The sequence below is a fragment of the Primulina eburnea genome, chromosome 5 (genome assembly GCF_022965805.1).
Source record: "Primulina eburnea isolate SZY01 chromosome 5, ASM2296580v1, whole genome shotgun sequence".
Lineage (NCBI taxonomy): Eukaryota > Viridiplantae > Streptophyta > Magnoliopsida > Lamiales > Gesneriaceae > Primulina > Primulina eburnea.
In genome coordinates this window covers 32,523,044-32,532,514 of record NC_133105.1, presented here as the reverse complement: position 1 = coordinate 32,532,514, position 9,471 = coordinate 32,523,044, and positions in this window count along the sequence as shown.

Genomic DNA, 9,471 nt, shown 5'->3' with positions numbered 1-9,471 from the left:
TTGATTTTCCTGCATATATATATATTGAGGGATACTGGTGTTTCATATACTTTTATTTCTGAAAGATTTGCATTGATGTATGCATTATCTGTTGAGTCCATATTTACGGTGGTATTTGTTTCTTTTCATTTGAGAAAAGATCTTGTATCAGTGATTTCTGTTAGATTTGGAATACTACCGTAGTATAAGAATGAGATTGAGCTAGATCATGTAGTAGCTTGTATTTTACTGGTGTTCTATGATTTTGGAACTGCAATTACTGATATGGATATGCTGACCAAGTACAGAGCTACCAAAGATTAGTTCCAGAAGATGGTAAGAATCAGACCTGAGATGATCAAGAGATGAATATTGTACGATAAGAATTCTAGACTGAGAATTCCTTTGATATTCGTACTAGCTATGACTCAATTATTACAGAAAGGAGCAGAGTAACTCCTTATGTATTCAGTTGATTTACTGAAGTTGAGTATATCATTGGCTGATTTACCAATGATAAGAAAGTTCTCGATGTTTTCTCTGATAAGACTTCAGATCTGATTCCAATCAGAGAGATTGATTTTAGTCTTGAACTGCTCTTAGAAATTGTTGAAATTTCGAATCCTGACTGAGACAGATTGCATTCAGGATGTGTTATATCTGAATATGATATGTTTGGTGATTTTACCAGAGTTAAACCGTGATTAGTCAGCTGAGATTGACATCAGTGTCAGATAGTTGCGGCTTATGAATTTAGCATGTTTTGAATCTGATTGAATATTGATGTTATTCTGAATATGTGGTTGAGACGGATTGTAGACAATGGAGATTATATTGTACCGTCCGAACCAGAACTAATTTTGAAACGTTATCAATTCAAAAAGCTGATTAGAATGTTTAGAACTCAATATCGATAGTCAGAACGGAGTGTCGATCAGAGTAACAGATATGTGATTATGTATTTTGTATGAGATTGATTATTCTGTGATGTCAGATGTGTCAGAATTGTACAGCTAAGATTGATAGTGATAGTCAGAGCCGAATACCAGGTAGGTATTTCCTCTTTAATTTATGTTATTAACTGATTTCTGTATATCAAATAGTTCGAATCAGAAAGAACAGATATCGTCAGAAGCTTACAGTCATGGATTCATGGTTCAGTCTGATGATTAAGACTATATTGTATTCGAACAGATAGTTGTGATATAGACAGATGAGATCAGTTATAACAGAAATGTATTGAAATGTTGGCAGAAATTGTACTGATATGTCTAAATCGCTAACAGAAAAGATAGAAAGATAGAACTCAGAAGATTTATAACAAAATTGTATAGTTCTAAATAGAAATGGGAGTACATTTCTATGGCTTTCGTAATGAAATTACCGCCATTTTTTTTCAGATTGAGATATGATATGATTGTGATTGACAGATTGTTCAATCTATATCTATCAGTTTGTACCAGATAACGTACAAACATGACCAAATGACACAGATCGATGTCAGAAAAGTGGTCAGAAAGATCAGAATGCCATAATAGATTATGTCAGATTGTAATGTTGCTTGAGTTTGTATTCGTGATAGAATACATCATGAACTCTCTCTTAAATTGTTTTACAGATTGACAGGCAGTCAGAATGGGTTATCCAGCTAGTGGAAGACCTTGGCACAGCTTTAGTGCTGGATGTTAGCACTATGCAGCTTTAGTGCTGGATGTTAACCCTAATTGATATGACTTATTATCACTGTGTGACAATAACTATCAGCTTATCAGATGGGTAATGAGATAGTTATAGACAAGACAGTATACGGTGAATACTACAGATCTCATTTGAAGACAATTCGAAGGAAGATGAAGATAGTTCAGAATGGACAGATTTAAGAAACCAACGTCAGATGATGACGAGTGGTATTTGAAGCTGAAGACTGTAGATTTCTTTGATAACAGCAGATGGTACGGATATCTGATGAATTGTAGATTGGTTTATACGGACATTGTACAGCCAATAATGCGAGATTGATTTCGTCAGAAGGATTGGAGAAGTATTATGACATTATACTTAGTGAATTCTTATTCCAGACTGGAATCAGATATTTGAGTTTTGGTTTAAACTCTATATATACATTTCTTCTGAATCGATTACTTACGAGTTCGAGGACGAACTCAGATCTAAGAGGGGGAGAAATGTAATGCCCGAGAAATTATCCGATTAATTTGAAAAGATTTGGGCAATGATTATTATAATCTATGGTTGATAATTAAGATGATTATAGACGGAACGGATCAGACCAGGAAAGCCGAAAGAAGAAATCTCATTAAGTGGGAAGATTAGCGTCTGGCGCATATGCGCGAGTTGGCAAAATGCTGGTGTGAGCTACCAGCGCATATGTGCGACATTGTTGGCGCATATGCGCGAAACGTGCTGAACATGCACGATGCCACTTGCTCTCTTGCATGTCATGGGTGTATATATATATATATATATATATATATATATATATACAAGCGAAACCCTCCAGAATTCAGAGAGGAAATAGAGAGTTTGAGGGAAAAGCTTCGTTCTTAATTTTGGAAATTGATTTCCGAGCGAACCGGTTATCCAAATTAAAATCCGATTGCGGTACCGTGTTCCTATCGACGTAGGCTACAACTGGACACTGAGTATTGACAGGCTTGGGGTTCGAGACTTCGACAGAGCCAGAGTATCAGAAAGAACGGTATAAATTAATGTTGTGTTGGGATTGCACAACTCGAGTGAGGTTTGACTCGAGTTTCCCTAAATCACATACTTAGTTTATTACATTGATTCTTGTAATTGATGAGATTGATGTTTGTTGTCTATTGATTTATAGCCACTGCATGTAATGACAGCTGATTCGCTAGTCATTGATTGATTTGCTTAGATACTGACTGTATGTATTGATTACTGAGTCGTTGAGTCATAGGCTGATTCGCCTAGTCACCGGCTGATTCGTTGGGTTATTGACTGATTCGTCTTATTATCGACTGATTCGCCTAGTCACCGGCTGATTCGTCTGGTGATTGACTGATTCGTCTAAACTTAAGCTGATTCGCTTAATTACAGGCTGAGTTGTCTGATTATGGGCTGATTCGCCTAATTACCGGCTGATTCGTCGAGTTATTGACTGAGTCGTCAATTCTGTGGCTGATTCGCCCAGACACTGATATATGAATTATATCGATGCCGTTTAGGGATTGATTCATTCCTATCGACTGAGATTCGATATAATTACCTATATTCAGACATCGGGATCCATAGGATAGAACTGAGTCGAGTCTGAGACGATATGTCAGTTGAGTCGAGTCTGAGATGACGCGTCGGTTGAATTGAGTCTGATATGACATGTTGATTTACAGTTTTATATCATTCATGTTAGTTGAATTGCTACATGTTAATGATAACTGATATATGCTTTTATATATGTTTTTATATGATTGCATGTGTACATTGTTTATACTGGGATATTTATATCTCACCGGAGTTATCCGGCTGTTGTCTTGTTTTGTATGTGTGCATGACAACAGTTGGGGCTGGATCAGGGTCAAGAAGAGGATGAGAGAAGATTAGATAGCGTGGAGATCCGGGCTTCGAAGTAACATAGGATTCAGCACTGATATGTAGTTGAACCTAGTTGAATTCTTGTAGATAATGCAAGATTTGTATGTTCATGTTTAATATGTAATTTGAGTAAATTACATTACGTTTCCGCTTTGTATTTTAAAAAAAAAAAATTTAGACCCTGTTTTGTAATTGATTAATTAGTCCCAATATTGATTAAGAACTTGATTAGCGTCCGGGTCCCCACATTGCAAGCTCAAACTGCTGCATCTCGGACTGCAACGGTCTTTGGAGCGATAAATGAGTGACGACTGCTGCTTTTCTGCTCAATGCGTCTGCCACTACATTAGCTTTCCCCGGATGGTAGCTAATGTCACAATCATAGTCCTTTACCAATTCGAGCCATCTGCGCTGTCTCATATTCAACTCCTTTTGGGTGAAGAAGTATTTCAAGCTTTTATGATCGGTGAATATCTTGCACTTCTCCCCATAAAGGTAGTGTCTCCAAATTTTCAATGCGAAGACTACTGCTGCAAGCTCAATATCATGAGTGGGTTAGTTGTTTTCATGAATTTTCAACTGTCTTGACGCATAGGCGATAACTCGGTCGTTTTGCATAAGAACTGCGCCCAAACCAAGCTTAGAAGTGTCAGTATAAAGAACATAATCCCCTTGCCCTGATGGCATAGATAGCACTGGCGCTGATATCAAGGCTTGCTTCAACTTGTCAAAACTGGCTTGGCACTCGGGTCCCCAAATAAATTTTGCATTTTTCTTTGTCAAGGCGGTCATGGGTACCGCTATAGATGAGAACCCCTAAATAAACTTGCGATAGTAGCCAGCTAGTCCCAAGAAACTGCGAATCTCGGTGACGCTCTTTGGTACTGGCCACTCTCTCACTGCTTCCACTTTACTTGGATCGACCTCCACTCCACTACTAGAGATGATGTGGCCTAAAAACGCCACTCTATCAAGCCAAAACTCGCACTTACCGAATTTTGCATAAAGCTTTCTGTCTTGCAGTACTTGCAGTGCGGTATTCAAATGACGGCTATGCTCCTCTCTGCTCTTGGAATAGATCAAAATGTCATCAATGAAGACAATAATAAACTGATCCAGATACGGCTGAAAGACTCATAGTGCCCATATCTTGTGCGAAATGCCGTCTTGTGGACATCAGACTCCTTAACTTTCAATTTATGGTATCCCGATCGCAGAACAATTTTAGAAAATATCGAAGCTCCTTGCAACTGGTCAAATAAATCCTCAATTCTTAGCAATGGATACTTATTTTTGATAGTGACCCTATTGAGCTCCCGATAATCGATGCAAAGACGCATGCTACCATCTTTCTTTTTCACAAATAGTACCGGAGCGCCCCATGGAGAGTAACTAGGGTGAATGAAACCATTGTTTAGCAGTTCTTGAATTTGATCTTTCAATTCTTTCATTTCAGCGGGTGCTAGACGATAAGGTGCTTTAGATATAGGAATAGTGCACGGCATGAGATCAATAGAGAATTCCACCTCCCGATCGGGTGGAATGCCAGAAACGTGTTCGGGAAAGACGCTAGGAAAATCTCTCACAACATCAACATCCTCTAACTTCTGGCTGATGGATTCATGTGTAGTAGTGACACATGCTAGATACGCCTGGCATCCATGCTTAATAAGCTTCCTCGCACATAGACAAGAGATAATGTGCGGCATTTGCTTGTTTCTCTCCCCCTCAAAAACAAAAGATTTATCACTGGGTGGCCTGATAGATACTGATCGCTGACGAAAATCAATCGAAGCTCCATTCGCTGATAGCCAATCCATCCCAAGTATAATATCGAATTCGGGCATAGGAAGCACAATAAGATCTGCCCGAACAATATCTCTGAATAAACGAAGCTCCAGACTCTTAACAATCTTAGATGTGAGCATCTGATCACCGGATGGAATCGAAACTTTGAAACCCAAACCCATATCTTGAGGAGTAATATTCAGTCTTTTGATGAAGGTTTCTGATATGAAGGAATGTGTAGCACCTGAATCTAGCAATGCATAGGTAGCTACTCCTAGAATGATGATCCTCCCTGTGATGGAAATGTCTTTTAAATCTTTTCGCGTTGAAACTTAAGGATTTACTATCATTAATTCCCGAGGTTGGATGAAGATTTCGTGTTGAACTTAAACATTTCTAGGAAGAATTGCACTTTAGTCCCTCAACTTTTGGAATTTGCAAAATTGACCCATAATTTCGAATTATTGCAATCAAGGCCTTATATTATTCGTAGTTCTGATTTAGCCCTTCATGTTTTGAGAATTGCATGATTGGTCCTTAAGAATTCAGAAATTGCACTTAGGTCCATTAATTTCGAGTTATTGAATCTTAGACCCTTAAATTTCAAAAATTGCATATTGCCCCCCCCCAACAATAATTTCGAAACCCCCTCTTCCTGATTTTCTTTAATTTTGGCCCTAAACTTTTTATTTGGAATCATAACATCCTTCACGTAAAATAAGGCACGAAAATTCGAATCATCTCTCTATGGTTTCTAGAATCATCGCTTAAGTCCAACTAAGTAGAACATGCAACTTAATTTATTCTAGGTTGAAACTTAATCACAATTCAATTCTAATAACCAATTTAACATTTCATGCGGAAATAAGCAATATAAAAACATTAAATGACTAGGTTACCCGTGATGAGTGTAGTGTCTGCCTCTCCTTCAGCTTCCTCGGCGTTCATAACATAAGCTCGAGCCATAGTAGCTGCTTTCCTCTTTGGGCAGTCATTGGCTATGTGTCCCTCCTCCTTGCAGTAGAAACATTTACGAGATCCCCATTCGTATTTGCCAAGATGAAAACGGTTGCACTGTTTGATAGGTTGCCTCTCAGCAGGCTTTGGTGCTCCCGGATTCTGTGGCTTTGGTGGCACTGGCTTCTTGACTTGACCTTGGGGCTTTTAAGGCCCTTGAGGTTTAGGAGGTCCCGTGAATGGCTTTTTGTTAGGCTGATTATTATTCTGATGTTGTTGCCTCATACGCTGTAGCTCAAAGTCAATGTCCCTCAAGGACTGCTCAGCCTGATATGCATAAGTAACTGCCATAACATAATTCCCCGGACGCATCATCATAACCTTATCCCGAACGGTAGGTCGTAGGCCATCCATGAAATGCCTAAGCTTTTACTCCGCATCTCCAGCAATAAGGGGCACAAAGTGGCAACCCCTATCAAACTTCTTCCCAAAGTCGGCAACAGATACGTCTCCCTGACGGAGAGTCATGAATTCCCTCTTTATCCGACTTCGGACATCAGCAGTAAAGTATTTCTCATAGAATTTTGTCTTGAACTGTGCCCAAGTGAGTGTAGCAAGGTCAACACCATGCTCGGCTCCTTCCCACCATAAAGAAGCATCGTCCCTAAGCAGATAAGTAGTGCACCTCACACGGTCGGCGTCTCCCATGTCTAGATTGCGAAAATGTACTTCCAGCGAACGGATCCAACTCTCAGCAGCAAATGGATCGGTGGTGCCAGAAAATTCCTTCGGCCCTAGCCTCCGGAACTGCTCATAGATATCCTGCAGTGGCCTAGGTGGCGGCTGCTGCTGCATCTACTGTAACTGCAGCTGTAACTGCTGCTGCTATAATTTTTGCTCGAAAAGACGAGCCATGCCCTCTAATGCATGAGTAGCAGGATACCCCGGTGTGGGTGGTGGTGGTGGTGCATTCCCTTGACTGTTCCCTCGACGGTAAACACTATTCTTAGCTTGATTCTCATGAACGGGTGCACGTCTAGAAGGCATTATATCTGAATGTTTTCCAAATTCTAACATAACCAACATGCATTTAAATCTAAGCTCTCTAATCATGCGACAATTCCCAGCTCCATTAGCAGTTTAAGCATGCAAAGCATAAATACTCAAAAAGCTAATAAACATGCATCATAAACATAATATCCATAACTTCATGCAGGTAACATCATATAGAATCACATAAAGCAAGTAAAACTTACTACTTAGAGGCTTGACGACTGATCTTTCCAGCTCTGATGGTGGCACAACCCTTTACAGGAACCATTGCTCTGATACCAACTGAAACGTCCTGATATTTTTATTGCTTTAAAAGTCCTATAAATTTTTTATTTTTTTTTTATATAATTCGGCCATCTCAAGTCACCCCTTAAAATATTTACATAAAATATTTCGCCCTTTTTAAAACAAAACTTCATTCAACTAGTATTTAAAAATTCGAGTGAAATAGTCGTAAGTAAAAATCGTCTACTGTTTTACCAAACCTAAAAAGCAATAATTTGAAAAGTAAAGCCCATACTAAACCTCTCAAAAATCTCTCAAAAGCATAAATAAATAATCTTAAAAATCTTTAACTTAAAACATAAAGCATAATGCGAAAAATGTAGCGCTGGTCCTCGGGTTGTGTGCGTCATCAGTCCAGTCAATCACTCATCAAGTCCTACCTCAATACCACCTGCATCCATCACACCTAGTGAGTCTAAAGACTCAACACACCACAATCTTTATAACGAGTAATACGTAATACAGTCAACACATAACGGTGATAAATACTTTTAAGTAAAAATAACATTTCATGATATGCATAAACTTTAACATTTTCCTCAACATGACATCAAATCCTTCAACATGATCATAAACATTTTTCCTTTTCCTTTATCCTTTGTTGAATTCAGATCGTTAATTGTGACTTTCCTCAACATGACATAAAATCCTTTAACATGATCGTAAACATTTATCCTTTTCCTTTATCCTTTGTTGAATTCAGATCGTTAATTGTGACTTTTCTCAACATGACATCATATCCTTTAACATGATCATAAACATTTTTTCTTTTCCTTTATCCTTTGTTGAATTCAGATCGTTAATTGTGACTTTCCTCAACATGACATGACATGATGATGGATCCATCTAAATAAAACCACAGTACTGGGCGGCGGGGGACACCACCAACACTCTCACAGGTCAACTGGGCCCTGGCCTAACATGAATCGAATAGAAATACGATCGTCGAGGCTCCCTCTGGGCTTCTCCCTCACGACATTCCCATTCTTACCTCAAACCTCATAACCTCATGTTCGTAATAATGGAAACACTATCGTCGGGCTCCCACTGGGACCATCACCCTCACGACATCGCCATTATTAACGAACTAGTCACAATCACTTCACTTCCTTCAACGAATTTCATTCACATCACTTTATAAAAATCATGCATAACGCTTTTCATTTTGAATTCAAGCATGCATCAAGTATTTTAAATGTCTTCCCTCAGTCATGAATATCAAATAGGCATTTACAAATCATAATTTAATCATGAACATTTCATAACCATTTTAAACATAATCATAATATCATAAAATAGCGTTTCGGGCACTGCCATGACCTTTACTAATTTCCCGGTGTAAAAAGACCGTTTTACCCCTGGACTCGACATTTTACGTTTTCGACTTTTTTCATGATTTCATGACTCTAACATGTCCCAAATAATTATTTGGCATAAAACTTAGACTTTTTCAATTATCTTTTCTTTATTTTTTTAACGGTGTTTTAATCCCGAAAAAATACCAAACTTTAATATAAAATTTCTAAATTCTAGATTTAGTCTTTTTATACTATTTTAGCCCTTATGGACCACGACTCGAACCCCGTGAGCCGTTTTCCAATTTTTCTTCTTTTTAAAACCCTAAATGACACCTAAACTTCGACCTCGAGCCAACTTCCGATTTTCACGAGTTACCCTCGAACAATATCGAGCCAAAAGGTGCCCAACATGTTAAAGTACCCTACTGGACTCTAAGTTTGCAAAAACATCACCCCCAAAACCCAAAACGAAGCAACCCAAGCCACCTCTAATCTGGCCGAGAGTTTGTACCATGCGTGACTCTATGTTGTG